The sequence below is a fragment of the Halyomorpha halys genome, unplaced genomic scaffold (genome assembly GCF_000696795.3).
Source record: "Halyomorpha halys isolate HHAL.00 unplaced genomic scaffold, Hhal_1.1 Scaffold799.1, whole genome shotgun sequence".
Classification (NCBI taxonomy): domain Eukaryota; kingdom Metazoa; phylum Arthropoda; class Insecta; order Hemiptera; family Pentatomidae; genus Halyomorpha; species Halyomorpha halys.
This window is the reverse complement of record NW_027108683.1, coordinates 317,476-334,008: the sequence shown is the minus strand read 5'-3', so window position 1 is coordinate 334,008 and position 16,533 is coordinate 317,476. Positions and strand designations below refer to the sequence as shown.

Here is a 16,533-nt window from a genome sequence, read left to right as displayed (position 1 = left end):
AGAGAGAGAGAGAGAGAGAGAGAGAGACATTTTTATGTACGACAAATAAAATCCAGAAGATAGATAAAAGTTCATTTTCAGTCTCAGATTGTTTTACTGCTCAGTAGGATCTGTTAATACTAGTTTTTTCTGACTTATTTTACATTATTTTTGTTATAGATGAATTTTGGAAAAACTTTTGGTATGTAATGTGATATTAAAAAAAAAAAAACAGTTCAGTGTTTGTTTTGTATTATAATAATATATTTCTTGAAAATAAACTATTTTAGACAAAAGTAAAATAAATGTTAATTTTAAGTTGTGTTTCCAGACTTATTTTTGTTATCAATGAATTTTGGAAAATCTTTTGGTATGTAATGTGATATTTAAAAAAAAAAAACATTTCGGTGTTTGTTTTGTAATATAATAATAATTTATTTCTGTAAAATAAACTATTTCAGATAAGAGAAAAATAAATGTCTATTTTATGTTGTGTTTCCAGACTTATTTTGCATTATTTTTGTTATTGATAAATTTAGAAACAATTGTTGATACGTAACGTGATATTTTTAAAAAAAAAAAGTTCAATGTTTGTTTTGTAATATAATAATAATTTCATTCTGGCAAATAAAATATTTTAGAAAAAAGTAAAATAACTGTCGATTTTAAGTTGTGTTTTCAGACTTATTTTACATTGTTTTTGTTATTGATGAATTTTGAAACAATTGTTGATACGTAATGTGATATTTTGTAAAAAAAAAACAAAAAAAAAAACAGTTCGGTGTTTGTTTTGTAATATAATAATAATATAGTTTTTGAAAATAAACTATTTTAGAGAAAAGTAAATTAAATGTCGATTTTAAGTTGTGTTTCCAGACTTATTTTTGCTATCCATGAATTTTGGAAAAACTTTTGGTATGTAATGTGATATTAAAAAAAAAACATTTCGGTGTTTGTTTTGTAATATAATAATAATTTATTTCTGTAAAATAAACTATTTTAGATAAGAGAAAAATAAAATCTATTTTAAGTTGTGTTTCCAGACTTATTTTGCATTATTTTTGTTATTGATAAATTTTGAAACAATTGTTGATACGTAACGTGATATTTTGTAAAAAAAAAACAAACAGTTCAGTGTTTGTTTTGTAATATAATAATAATTTCTTTCTAGAAAATAAAATATTTTAGATAGGAGCAAAATAAATGTCGATTTTAAATGGTGTTCCCAGACTTATTTTACATTATTTTTGTTATTGATGAATTTTGAAACAATTGTTGATACGTAATGTGATATTCTGTAAAAAAAAAAGTTTGGCGTTTGTTTTGTGATATATTAATAAATTATTTCTGTAAAATAAACTATTTTAGATAAGAGAAAAATAAATGTTGATTTTAAGTTGTGTTTCCAGACTTATTTTTGTTATCCATGAATTTTGGAAAATCTTTTGGTATGTAATGTGATATTAAAAAAAAAAAAACATTTCGGTGTTAGTTTTGTAATATAATAATAATTTATTTCTGTAAAATAAACTATTTTAGATAAGAGAAAAATAAATGTCTATTTTAAGTTGTGTTTCCAGACTTATTTTGCATTATTTTTGTTATTGATGAATTTTGAAACATGTTGATACGTAATGTGATATTCTGTAAAAAAAAAAAAAAAAAAAAAAAAAAAAAATAGTTTGGCGTTTGTTTTGTAATATATTAATAATTTATTTCTGTAAAATAAACTATTTTAGATAAGAGAAAAATAAAATATATTTTAAGTTGTGTTTCCTGACTTATTTTGCATTATTTTTGTTATTGATGAATTTTGAAACAATTGTTGATACGTAACGTGATATTTTGTAAAAAAAACAGTTCGGAGTTTGTTTTGTAATATAATAATAATATATTTCTGTAAAATAAACTATTTTAGACAAAAGTAAAATAAATGTCGATTTTAAGTTGTGTTTCCAGACTTATTTTGCATTTTGAAACAATTGTTGATACGTAACGTGATATTTTGTAAAAAAAAAAAAAACAGTTCAGTGTTTGTTTTGTAATATAATAATAATATATTTCTTGAAAATAAACTTTTTTTGAGAAAAGTAAAATAAATGTCGATTTTAAATGGTGTCCCCAGACTTATTTTACATTATTTTTGTTATTGATGAATTTTGAAACAATTGTTGATACGTATTGTGATATTTTGTAAAAAAAACAAAAAAAAACAGTTCAGTGTTTGTTTTGTAATATAATAATAATATATTTCTGTAAAATAAACTATTTTAGATAAGAGAAAAATAAATGTCTATATTTAAGTTGTGTTTCCATACTTATTTTTGCTATCGATAAATTTTGAAACAATTGTTGATACGTAACGTGATATTTTGTAAGAAAAAAAAGTTGAATATTTTTTTTGTAATATAATAATAATTTCTTTCTAGAAAATAAAATATTGTAGATAGGAGCAAAATAAATGTCTATTTTAAGTTATGTTTCCTGACTTTTTTTGGCCAGTGTAGGTGTGAATCCTATAGAAATGGTGAGGTAAGTACACTGGCATCTTATCGGGACAAACATTTCTTTTTGTTTTAAATAATTAACAGTTACGTTAATAAGGTTGTAGTATATACAATTTTTTAGAAAATTATGCCGAAATAAGACGGAGAGTATTTCGGTTAGTTTATAAATAATTGATGACAGAGAATGGCGAGAGAGCTAATGGATGGTTTGTGGAGCTCACGTGCATAATGACTCGGCTGGCTTCTATATCATTTGCTCAACGAGGCCTCATCTTCTTTCATTGAATTCTTCATCGAGGCTTTCTCCAAGCGAATGATTTTAATGTTACATATGTTGTTTTTGCCCAGCTTTTTAATCTTTACTCAAAGATATTTTCTTTTTTTAAGAGATACTCATTTATTATTGTGAAACATTACAGTCTGTCTCTACTAAGGGTAATATGCCAAAATGATGGTGAGGATTTATGTTATGTTTTTTTCCTACGCAGTCATACTTCTGCTATACAAATTTTGCCTTAAGACTGGTAGCCAAATAAAGATTTTTTTTTTTTCAAAGCCTCTATTTTTTAAAATTAAAGAATACATTATGAAGATAGGATGTATCAAAATGGTAATGACATAAAAAATATGACAAAGGATACAAAGAAAACAGCATTATTCCAAATTTTTGTTCAAAATTTTGATTTTGAAAATGTCAAGGTCATTCTTAAAGAAAATAATAATTTTAGAAGAAAAATATTAGAATCAATTTACATCTCAGAAAATATAAATTATAGAGTAAATTTCAAATCAGATTCTAAAGGAGTGGTTTAGTCATTATTCTGAAATTTTAAGTAAAATAAATATGTAATTATTAGAAAAAAGTTGGTAATAAGATAAATTGTTCAAATACTTGAATTATACAGATGTATATACATGATATATATACACATATAAAAGCATGTATAGGGGAGTGCATATGTGAAAAAATAAAAAACAGAGGGGGTATATGAATGTAAAAAAATACTTATATAATAAAAATACAGTAATTATGGATTTAAGAAATGATAAGTTATAAGTAAATAAATTAAAATTGATTGTTAATTAAATTGTATTAAATGTAAAAAAAATATTTTTAATCATAAGGTAATAACCTAAACTGTTGAAGGTAGGTTCTGTTATAAATGAAAGTGGAAAAATAGAAGATTATTTATGTGAAAAAGTTTTAGATTTCAGATATGAAAAGTTATATAAGTAAATAATCAATTTAAAAACATTATTTAAAACTATTATGATATTTTAATATTTAATTTTTTTAAAGATATGACCTGGGTTATAGCCTGCAGAAAAGATTTTAAAGAACATGACATCAGTATTTAAAGTATAGCCAAAAAAAAGTATGTTGTTAAGGAAACAATGTAATTAATATAAAAAGAAAAATTTTTATAGGTTGTCTCCTTGAAAATGGCCTGAGGGCCGAAAAGTTGGAGAATTTCTGAAAAAAAAAGTAGAGATTTATTTAAATCAAATAAATAAATTGTGTGTGTTAATAATAGAATAAATGTAATTTATTTGAAATACTGTCTTTTTGAGGTGTTTGTTATTATCTAAAAATTCGTGTCATTTTAAAATATTCAATAATGTGTCAATGTTCGGATATTTATAATAGAAATATCTCTTCTCTCTTAATAACTTTTCAAGGCATTCTATATTTATTTTGGCTTATGGCTTTTTGCTAATCTGTAGTACCAATATATGTCAGTATTTCTTTTTTATTTCATGTCCATTGTATCATGTATATTGTTTTCTTTCACATATTTCATTATGCTAATATAACTTTTTTTTTTATTATTTATTTATCTTTAATCATTACTAACATGTTTTATTATGTTAATTTCAAATACTCATTATTCACATTTTCTCTCTTACCTTGCGTTATGTTTATTTCTGTATTTTGATGAGTACTGCCAGATTTTTAATTAATTTTTTTATTATTTGTTTTGTACAATTCTTACTTGGCATCATCATCATCATCATCTGTGGCACTACAACTCTTGTAGAGTCAAGGCCTCCCGCAACTTCGTCTGCCAGTCCTCTATAGTGGTTGCCGCTGTTTTCCAATTGCGGATTCCCAAAGATAGAACTGGCATCCGCTGCTACTCCATCGATCCATCGATGCCGGGGTTTTCCAACTCTCCTTGTCCCATATACCCTTTCGTCCAGGATCATCCTAGGAATCTGATTCGGGGTCATTCTTAATGCGTGGCCTGCCCACCGAAGCCGTCCCACTTTGATCACTCTTATAGTACAAGAGCCCAAGAGGAGAAAAAAGGCAATTATCTCACCTCATTTTTTGATTACTTTAATGAAAAATATGTATAATTAATAGTAAAAATTGATGAGTCTGCCAACTATAGGTAGGGGGAATAAAAAATGGCGGCTGTTTCAAAGCGATAAAAAAAAAACTAATTTTTCATTCAGAGCTCTATATCTTAAAAAGTAGGAACAACACAAGAGAACCAAATAGTAAGTCATTTAAAGAAGAATAAATTTGCTAAAGTATGAGCCCTAATAGAGTTATTTACATTAAATAGTTTTCGATATATAGCTATTTAAAAAGCAACATTTCATAAGAATGTTGTATGGAACGCACTAAAAGATCAGTAGTTAGTAAATTTATTTTAAAAAATTTATATCGGTTTCTGAAATGAAGTTCTTCATAAATCAAATTTATTGTCCGCACAATTATAATTCAATTTATTTGAGCAAATATCATGAAAACTACTGTTCCTACGAAGGCAAAGGCCATAAACTTCTTTATAGTCCATGAAACTAGCTTTAATTTGAGTGCTAATAGACTGAACGTAACACAGTTCCTGAGATATAGATTTCTCAAAATAAATTAACTAACTACTGATCTTTTAGTAGATTTTTATGAAATTTTGCTTTTTAAAAAGCTATATCTCGAGAACTATTGGACGTAAATAGCTCTTTTAGGGCTAATATTTCAGCGAATTTTCTTTTCTTTAAATAATGTTCTCTTAGATTTTCTAGTGTTGTTGGTAGTTTTTAAGATCAGAGCTCCGAATGAAAAATCAATGGTTTTTTAAAGGTTTTGAAACAGCCACTATTTTTAAATCCCCCTATCTATACTTCGCAGACTCATCAATTTCGACTAGTAATTATACATTGTTTTTATTGAAGTAATCAAAAATTGGGGTGAGATAACTGCATTTTTTTTTTCCCGGCTCTTGAAATTCAGGTCGAAACGTTGGCACAAATAAATATGTTTTACTAATTTGTATAGCATTACTGACCGCACCCTCGACAAACTTCTCATATCGAATCTACAGTTAACTAAAAACACCTCTTTATTACAGAAGTTAACACATATCATATAGAATGATAATGGGGAACATCGATGATATGAACTATGTGATTAAAGCTAAACAGTAACCACAGCACAAATGGCTATAATACTGTCTGCAGCCACTGCAGTGGTGAGGGCGCTGGAGTCAAGGCTAACCGGTGTGATATTAGAATAAAGTCTAGCGAATTTCGATAAATCAAGGTAATAAAAATATCAATTACAATGAAACTTCTATATAACGGACAAACAAGGTTGATTTGAATGTTGCATATACACGTTTGCTACTTGCCGCAAATCCTAGACTTGATAAATACAAAAGATACAAAAGCTTGATAAACAAAGGATGCAATAAATGTCGGTATCGCTTGTTTTGTTCTTTTGATTTTTTTTTGGCTATAACATTCCACTTACTCTATTTTCATTATAAAGAGAAAGAAAATAATGATAGGCGAAATGTGGATTGTAGACAATAAAAAATCATATAAATACTACATCAGAGACTTTTAAATTTAATTAACTAAGAAATATAATATCTTCGTAATAGTTCAAGAGGAGAAAAAAGGCAGTTATCTCACCCTAATGTTTGATTACTTTAACGAAAGCTAAGGATAATTAATAGTCGAAATTGATGAGTCTGCCAAGTATAGGTAGGGGAATACAAAATGGCGGCTTTTTAAAAACTTTTAAAATAATTAATTTTCATTCGGAGCTCTATATCTTTACTTAGCTTTTTTACAAAGCAACATTTCATAAAAATATGCGTATGCGGGACGTACTAAAAGATCAGTAGTTAGTGAATTTATTTTGAAAAAATATATCTCAACAACCATTAGACGTACAGATATCTATTAACACTCAAATTAAAGTTGTTTTAATGAGCTATAAAGTAGTTTAATACGTTTATTTTCGTAGAAGTAGTAGTTTTCATGAAATTTGATAAAATAAATTAATTTATAGTTTTTCGGACATATTCATTTCCCAAATTTATATTCATATGTTAACATCGTAAAAACTACTACCCCTACCCAGGATAAGTGTCATAAACTACTTTATAGTAAGTTAAATTTCCTTTATTTTTAGTGTTGGCAGACATATGTGCGTCTTATGGGTCTAGAGATATATTTTTTTCAAAAATCCAACATTTTATACGAACAACTAGAAATTAATATTTTGTGAGTTTATTTTGTCAAATATCATAAAAACTACTACTCCTACAAAGATAAACATAATTAACTATTTTGCAGTAGTTTCTGAAATGAAGTTCTTCATAAATCAAACTTATTGTCCGAACAACTATAAATCAATTTATTTTAGCAAATATCGTGAAAACTACTATTCCTACGAAGGTAAAGGTCAAACTTCTTTATAGTCCTATAAACTAGCTTTAATTTGAGTACTAGTAGACATCTTCATCACATATTTCCTGAGACCTAGATTTCACAAAATAAATTAACTAACTACTAATCTTTCAGTCGATTTTTAAGAAATTTTGCTTTTTAAAAAGCCATATCTCGAGAACTAGTGAACGTAAATAGCTCTATTAGGGCTAATATTTCAGAAAATTTACTCCTCTTTAACAAGACTGAAAAGACAGGAAGCTGCTCGTCGATTCCGACTATTACAATATTTACTAGACAAACGGTCCAAACTTCCAATCCATTTCAAAAGACTGATCTACATGACTATTATAAGGCCTATCTGGACAAACGGAATTGAGCTCTGGTGCTCCACTAAACCGTCTAATTCCTCTCGAATCCAATCCTTACAGTCCAAAATCCTTCGTAAAATCCTTAATGCTTCTTACTCTGTCACAAATCAAATCATCCATCAGGACCTCAATGTCCCCTATGTTGCCGATTTGGCCAGATTCAGATACCAATCCTTCCATGATAAACTTCCCAACCACCCAAACCAACTCGTTTCTAACCTGGCTTCTCCTTCACTACTTAATAATCCTCCTAGACGTCTGAAAAGAAGATGGCCTCGAGATCTTCTTCTTTAGAAGTGTTTTAGGAGTTTTATTAATGGGTAGATTCTCCACATGTATGTATCATGTCATAATATCACTTACAGCAAATTTACTTGATGTGTATATATGTATACAGTTGTAAATAACAATAAATAAATTATTTAAAAAAAACAAAAACAAAACTCTTCTTTAAATAATGTTCTATTAGATTTTCTAGTGATGTTAGTTTTTAAGATATAGAGCTCCGAATGAAAAATTAATGTTTTTTTAAGGTTTTGAAACAGCCACCATTTTTCATTCCCCCTACCTATACTTGGCAGACTCATCAATTTTGACTAGTAATTATACCTAGTTTTCACTAAAGTAATCAAAAATTGGGGTGAGATAACTGCCTTTTTTTCTTCCCGGCTCTTGTACTATAAATATATATTTGATATATGTTAAATAAAAAGTAAACTGAAATAGTTAATTAACAAAATTCTAAACAATGTATTTACACCAAATCGATAGAATTTTAAAATATACATTCTTAGACAAAAGTTAATTGTCTGAGAAATTATTTTATTAATGAAAAGATATATTCATCAGTTGGCAGTTCTAAACCAACGCAATTTGTTTCCAAAAACCGACACACCCGACGGGCGGCAGCAAATTCAGGCCAACTTGTGCCAACAAATGCAAATAACCGAATCTACACGATTGCGCATCCACGAATTTGACATTGTTTGGCAAAAGTATAAAACACCTTAACGGATAATTCTGTTCGTTATATAGAGGTATATTTTACCCAGAGGTAAATATAGAAATAAATGAAAAATTTATGTACATGTCATCTTTGAAGTATGTCAAACAAAGTGAATATTTTAATGTTTATAAAATTGAAAAAAAAGTAATAATAATAAATCAATTTCTATAAAGTTTTTCAGCGGGTAACTCAATGATGGTCCTCGGAACTCCTCATACCGTCCACCTTTTAATTATAATGTGATGATCACATGTTTCCAACTGCCATATCTCGGTCATTTGTGAACATAGAGGAAGAATCCTTAGTGCTTAGGTATCTCATTCTCAAAATATTACCATAAGAAAAGAAAAATATTTAAAAATAAGAAACATATCATGTAATGGATTTAGTTTTCGTTCGACCAAACAAAATGAATTGATAACTTTCAAATTTTGAGGCTTTACACTTCACCATTGGTAGAATCCAGAAACACACCACATATCATATAATTTGTTATTTTAAATTTAAATTGTTCATTTTGAATGATTGTGTCCAATCTGGCGATTTTTGTTTCAGATATCCGTACAGCGTTTAGGACGAACGTCAAGTCTTTTTTTACATTTTTTTTTCTTCTAAGCCTCATACGTGTATAAAGTAGGTAACCATAAAGGGTGCAATCTCTTTTACTGAATTTCAAATGTATTACATGAGGAGGATGAGGAGAGGGATACGCATAGAAAGTGGATTGAGTCCGCTTTCTGATGATGGAGCTTACCAGATTAATGTCTGTAGTCAAAAGTTAGTTGTACTCAGTCGAGTCTGAGACTGTTTTGTGCATCTGTCACCTTTGTGGCCGTCCTGTCGGTGTCAGTGTCCTGAATAATTGGTTCGTATAAAAAAAAATGTATATACCTCGTCGAGAAACATTCTATCACAGTACGTAGTTTGAGTGTCGTATGTATGTGGTCTATCTTCGAAGTGAAGTATGTCTCACGATACGTCTGAGAATACCGCTCTGAAACTTTTGTAGCCTCTTGCCCTTTGTTGGTACTATGTTGGTCAGCATAGGTGTTCCGTGTGTAGAGCTAGTCTGAGCACACTCTTGTAAGTCATTAATTTGAGGAGAGAAAGATTAGGAGAAGTTAGCCGGTGATTAAGCCCGTACGACTTGATCCTGCTTGATCTTCTCATTGCAGTGGCGAGCTAGCGTCAGGTGACTGTCAAGGGTGACATCCAGATATACTATGTTGCCTGCTGGTCTTTCCTCGTACTCTGCTACCTTATAAACGTTAGGGAAAGTACGGTTCTTCTTCTGGAAGGAGAAAATAATACAGGCGGTCTTCATGGGATAAACTGCAATATTCAGCCCTTTCAATTTCTTGCTGATTTCGTACAAGACTTCTCCGCCTGCCATATTGCTTCTCTGCACTCATTGAACTGCTGTAGATAGCTATATTATAGTATTTTTCGTATCCCCCTGACGAAATGCATACAGGCAATTGCAATTGAATACATGCATACAGGTAAGTATATGAATATCTTGTAGTTTGTTGTTGTAGCTTGACTATATTATAGTCATTTTTTAGATTAGCTTATTATAGCTATTAATTGATATTTAATATTCAAAGAGCATTTAAAATGTTCCAAAAGATGTATATGTCCTTAATACTTTTTAAATCAAAATTGCATAGGACAATAAACAAATAGTACTCCATATCTTTGCTAAAACTGGCCCGATTTAGTTTATATTCAAGAGACTTTAATTTAATTATTGAAAATAAGTTTCAAATTATTTCTACATAATTCACCGCAAATTCATAATATTTGAGCTGTGCATTGCGTTTATTTATTTCCTACATTTACTCGGTGATTTTTTCAATAAATATAAGTTAAACAGCTTTAAGCAAGTTTCAGAAAAATCGTAAGAGGCACTTTGACACTATGATATATATAATATTTATAAAAGAACAAAATATATAGAAAAATGTGTTTTTTCTTCCTGAAAACGAAATATACAGTTAAAAGTTGCAGGTCGAAAATATGACTAGATTTCAATTTTTCACTACCTAGGTGATAAGGTAAGTAGTAATATTGAAATGTGCGTCTTTTAATTGCTTTAAAAAATAAATAAATACAAATTATACAGATTTTAAAGACATAACTATAATTGCTGATTATAGTTTTGAAAAATTAAATGCATTAAAAAAAATATTTATTAAAATGGTTATTAATTTTGAATTTTGAAGCACTCATTTTGCTCGAACCGACATTTGTTCTCTTGTTTTTATCGTACGACAGACAGATTATTTGTTTATTTTGTTGAATCGTCAAAACAAATGAAGCAAAGCTCATCATTTATTTTTACCACTAAGCTGTTCCATTATCATTTCCGATAAGGTCTCTCTTGCACTAGGTCAACAAATTATAACTAGATACATGTAATGTTTAATCTTAAAGTAGAACGAGGTAGTGAGGAGTGGAAGGGGCCTTATTTATGAAATGAAAACCACTATTAATCGAAATACTTCACGAATCACATGCATATGTGCGCATTGGGTCACTTAGAAAAACCAAGTTTAACCAGGAAAAATTCAGTTTTTGGGTCAACATTAAAAATGGCGATTAGACCGGATCTATCTTTAGAAGTATTTTGATTTATATATATGTATATATATATACTTTAATTTAATTTTTTAAATATTTTTAATTCTTAGAGTAGAACCACCTGATTAGATCTACAGTTTTCCATAGCCCAGTCAATCAAAATTAATTAACTATTTAACCCTAAATGTTTCATTTCGGCAACCCCGTACTCCACATGTAACTTAGACAATAGAATTTTATTTTCATTTAATCATGTTTTATTTTTCAATTATACATTCCACTCAAACCCAACCAGCTAACCCAAAGTGAAGTGTACCTGGCACTAAGGTGAAGGCATGCTTCATACAATTAATATTTTACTCACTTAGTAGCAGTATATGCTAGAGAGCGGGGATGCTCAAGCAACTGAGGAAGGAGGAGTAGGAAAGGAGAGCCAGGATGTAGCCTAACACAACGAGGAGGCACACTCCCTTCACGACACAATGCCTAATGGTGGTTCTGTGGGATGAATTGGTGTAGATAGGTGGTTTTAGAGGGCACCAATCCCATACTTTGGAAGATTTCCACCTCAAAAAAAAAAAGTAGATACACACACATTCCACATTCAGATCATTTTACAAGAGATGATTAGTTGGACGTATCTCAAAACCTGTGTTTCCGTTGAAAATTCAATTTTTTTTTCCATTGCAATACTCCCATATATTGATAAGTGACATAAATAAAGTGCTTATGTTAAGTGAGTAAAATTATAGAGAAAAAAATGATTTGTTATTTAAATTGATCACACACAGCGATTATCAAACGTAGTTTAGCAAATGACGCAAATTAATGTAATATGAAAATATAATTTCTGAAGACAAACCTGATGATATTCTGTTCCCTCAGATTACTATATCTCGTTGATACCCTCTACTTCACCTTGAACCATAGAATGACTGAAACACAAACAATATTGAAGAACTATTATTTAGTCTAAAGATGAGTCGCCTCAAAGCCATCTGTATATTGATATTCTCGGCATTTATTGTAAGTTATAGGTTACATATACTCAATATTATTGTTTTACTGATTGAATGATCGTTGTACAAATCTTTGAGGAGTCCAGGAGCTTTCGTACTGAAAATATTTTTTAATCTCAAGGTTACAATTTTCAAAGAGCTCTATAATAAATTTTACGAGATAGTTTGAAAGGAAAAAAAGTATAACCCCTCCACAAAATCATAGGTCAAGTCTGTAGATAAGAAATGGTTCGACCTAATCAGTAGTTATCGATTTCTGTAATTAACTTCTCATATCATTGTCAAATTCTGGCTTAAGTTACCTTGACTTTTAGGTTAAGTAACGCTAGGTTTTTCAATATCTTGTGGCTACATATCATTGGTTTATAAGTGAAATACACTAAGTCGAGAATTGAAGTTTTGATATATTCGATGATAATTTTGTTTTTGTTATGGAAATAGTAATATTATTTTATATCAGCAGATTTTAATAAATACTTTGAAGTTTAATTTTCTTAACATTTTGGACTTTACTTAATGTGTTTCACAAATAAGCCGACGATATAAAAAAACAAATTTGCAGTTTCCAAAAACTTAAGCGACCGACCTCTATATCGAGTTTTAAATAAGTCAAAATTTTGGATTTTTATAATTATTACTAAATGACTCCAAAACTATGCAACTTACAGAAAACTTTGGTGAGTTCATTTTTTAAGAAATCAAAATTTTTTAAAATCGTTTCTTTCTAATATAAGATTCTTCACATTTTCCCCTAGGGTTTTCATAATCATCTTTTATTTTGTGAAATATCTTAGACACAGTTCTTTCAAAGAAAACATACTGACAAATATTTAATTATGTTTCATTTTAATCTATAAGAGAACGTGTAGTATCAATTTTTCTCTTAAAAATAGCCAGTCACCCAATACTCTGTAACGCGAATTTTCAAATTTATAACTTTTAAAATCATGTTAAATTTTAATAAATACTAAACTCAAACCGAGTTTTCAGAATAATTCTAAATTATCGAACTCAAGACAATAATTTAAAAAAAAAATGTTTCTGGTTAATAACATAATGTTTATTTACTTGTAATAAAACTTGAATGGAAAAAAATGTACAGACGACTATGAAATGGGTATTTTTACTATTTTATAATTATAAAATTAACTAAAAAGTTATTAATTATTATTTTTCAATATCGATAACAAAGTTTTATTACTAACTTTTAAAATCACATAAAAAAAAAAAAAGGTAATTGTTTACCTCAGCTCTCCCAATAAAGGCCGGAACAATTACTTCTTGACCAGACTGTACAAACAATTTAAACATAAATTACACGCCCACTCAACAGGGAATTTTTCCCTCCAGAGGGAATAGACATAAGAACGTTATAGTAGGGGAGCAAGAAAAAGTTCCTATTTGAAAACAATTAAAAAGGAAACTGGAGGAAACAGTCTAATTAAGTTGACCCAATAAATACAGGAGAATCTTCGGACTTATATCCAAAGAGCAGATTAAGAGTTAAATGTCAAACCTCAGAATTATACCTATGGGAAAATTAGGACATTATTAGACATAGAAATATGGGATCAGACGTAATTTGTCAATTAAGAAATTTTATATCCCCACCCTCAAATAATTGTAGTGATATCCTATATTTGCACATATGTTAATGTGTATATAATTTTTTTTTTTGTAAAATTGAAACATTAAAATGTATATTACCTATTAAGTAAATATAAAATAAATGCTTCATTTGTAGAGTTTCAGGTTATAGATTCCAATGATTGCTTTAAATATATAATATCTAATATTTTTATTCTGTAATATCTGTAATGTTGCAATTTTGTAAAATGTATTATAATATTAAATATCTAATACTGAAGATTGTCTGACAGTAGAGTTTCATATTGGACAAAGTACAAGATTCGGAGAGTAATATCGGTCGTAAACATCAAAAGTATTAAATGTCCATATTTATGAGTTAAACTTTAACTTTTTTTTTTTTATTATTTATTTATTGTAATTTACAACTGTACAAAATAATACAACAGGTAAATATGTAGTATGTTTCATATACACTTGAAAATCTTGGGAAGGAACCACCCATTGGTGGTACTTCAAACATTAATTTAAACTAGAAGGTCCCGTGGCCATCTTCTTTTCAGACGCCTCGGAGGATTATCAGGGATTGTTAAGGATGAAAGATTAAGAATTAATGGGTTAGGATGGTTAAGGAGTTTGGAATAAAAAGACGCATATCTGTTTTGGGTCAAATCTGCAACGAATGGGATGTTAAGGTCTTTATGAATGAGTTTATTTGTGACGTAATAAGGAGCATCAAGGATTTTGAATTGTAACGATTGGATGCGGGAAGAATTTGATGGTTTGGTGGAGCCCCAGAGCTCAATTCCATATTTCCAAATTGGTCTGATTATTGAAGTGTATACTAATTTTTTGTAATGAATGGGAAGTTTAGAGCATTTGTCAAGTAAGTGTTGTAGCAATCGGAATCTACGAGCAGTTTCTTGTTTCAGTCTTGTGTGTGGATTCCAAGTAAGTCTCTTGTCAAGATGGAGTCCTAAGTATCGAATCTGTTCAACAGGAAACTTTAACTAAAGCGAGAAAGAAGTAAGTGTGAAGGGAAAGAAATTTTCCCTCTTAAAAGGCTGTTAATATTATAAACTAACCTATATAGTTATCGACGTATAGTCTGGTCAAGAAGTAATTGCCTCCACCTTTTTTTGGAGGAGCTGAGGTAAACAATGTCCAAAAAAAAATAAACATCCCAAATTAGAACACCCTAATGTTAATGCTGTAACAGATTTTAAATTTTTCTTTTTTACTTAGTATTGATATAGTACCACCAATGGGTGGTTCTTTCCCAAGATTTTCATGTGTATATGAAACATACTACATACTTACCTATTGTATTATTTTGTACAGTTGTAAATTACATTAAATAAATAATTAAAAAAAAAAAGTGTTGATATATTTATGTAGAGGTTTGTCTTTTTTAATTACAATAATTTTTATAACTGAACAGGTCAGCATATCAGCTGCAAGCCATCTTCAGATTTTTGGTGGCAGACGACTTCTTCAGCTTACTAATTTTACGAAGCCGTCGTTCATGGGAAGAGGTTGATGGTAAGTGTAATTATATGTATTATATTTTTTTTTAATATATAAATTTACTGATAAATACATGTATTATTTTTTCTTTTATATAGAAATCGGATTTTGTTTCTTTAAGTCCTTCATTTGTTTTTTATTTTATTATCAATGATAATTTCTAGAGATCGGATTTTAGCAGTAAAAAACAGAAAAACCTTTAGTAAAAAAACTCAGTAAAAATTCAAAATTTGTATATAACACCCAAATCCTGAAATATTCAACTTGTATAATTACTAATATGAATACATGGAAAACACACCTAATCTTGTTTGAATCAAATTTAACTCACTAAATACTCCCCACATTAACAAAAATCCTATATGATAAAACTAAACCACTCTGATTTAGAAGCTACGATTATGCCCATAATTTAAGAGCTAAGAGGAAACTAATTGTATTAAATGATTTTATATTCCTATTACGAAAGCTTTTTTTTTTTTTTTTAATAATTTATTTATTGATATTTACAACTGTATACATATATACACATCTAGTAAATTTGTTGTAAGTGACATTATGACATGTGACCCATTGATGGAACTCCAAAAACATTTCTAAAGGAGAAGATCTCGAAGCCATCTTCTTTTCAGACGCCTAGGAGGATTATTAGGTAGTGAAGGAGAAACCAGGTTAGAAACGAGTTGGTTTGGGTGGTTGGGAAGTTTATTATGGAAGGATTGGTATCTGGTTTTGGCGAAATCGGCAACATAGGAGACATTGAGGTCCTGATGGATAATTTGATTTGTGACAGAGTAAGGAGCATTAAGGATTTTGGACTGTAAGGATTGGATTCGAGAGGAATTAGATGGTTTAGTGGAGCCCCAACTGCTCAACTCCGTATGTCCAAATAGGCCTTTTAATAGTCATGTAGATCAGTCTTTTGTAATGGATTGGAAGTTTGGACCGTTTGTCTAGTAAATGTTGTAATAGTCAGAATCGACGAGCAGTTTCCTGTGTTTTCAGTCTTGTATGAGGATTCCATGTCAATCGTTTGTCTAGATTTAGTTCTAGGTAACGGATCTGTTCAACAGGAATGAGTGGGGTATTATTAAAGAATGCTGTGGGGCAAGACGAAGGTTTCCGGCGAAGGGTAAATGTGATTTAGGGTAAATGAAGGGTAAATCTGAACAAACAACTGTCTAGATTTTATGAAAGCTTAAATTCAATTTTTCAGTTTCTTAAAACTACATTCATTTTAGGGCCAACGTAGAAAAGAGTATTTAAAA

The 16,533-nt window shown here is 29.1% G+C and overlaps 1 protein-coding gene and 1 long non-coding RNA gene across 3 annotated transcripts in view; one reads left to right on the top strand and one right to left on the bottom strand.

Moving 5' to 3' along the window:
- The window catches only part of LOC106686225 (uncharacterized), a 25,021-nt gene extending 11,596 nt beyond the window's left edge, over positions 1 to 13,425 (bottom strand). The window contains exons 1-2 of one of the 2 annotated variants that reach the window (XM_067046971.1): positions 13,397 to 13,425; positions 11,995 to 12,067 (exon numbers count right to left, since the gene is read on the bottom strand). The gene's annotated coding sequence lies outside the window, so the exon portion shown is untranslated. Of the gene's footprint in view, positions 1 to 11,994; positions 12,075 to 13,396 lie in introns of those variants that run through there. The other variant, XM_067046972.1, reaches the window with a different exon arrangement.
- The window catches only part of LOC106686226 (uncharacterized), a 5,975-nt gene continuing 1,440 nt past the window's right edge, over positions 11,999 to 16,533 (top strand). Inside the window, exons 1-2 of the long non-coding RNA XR_001343979.3 lie at positions 11,999 to 12,158; positions 15,180 to 15,280. This is a non-coding gene — a long non-coding RNA (uncharacterized lncRNA). The remainder of the gene's footprint in view (positions 12,159 to 15,179; positions 15,281 to 16,533) is intronic.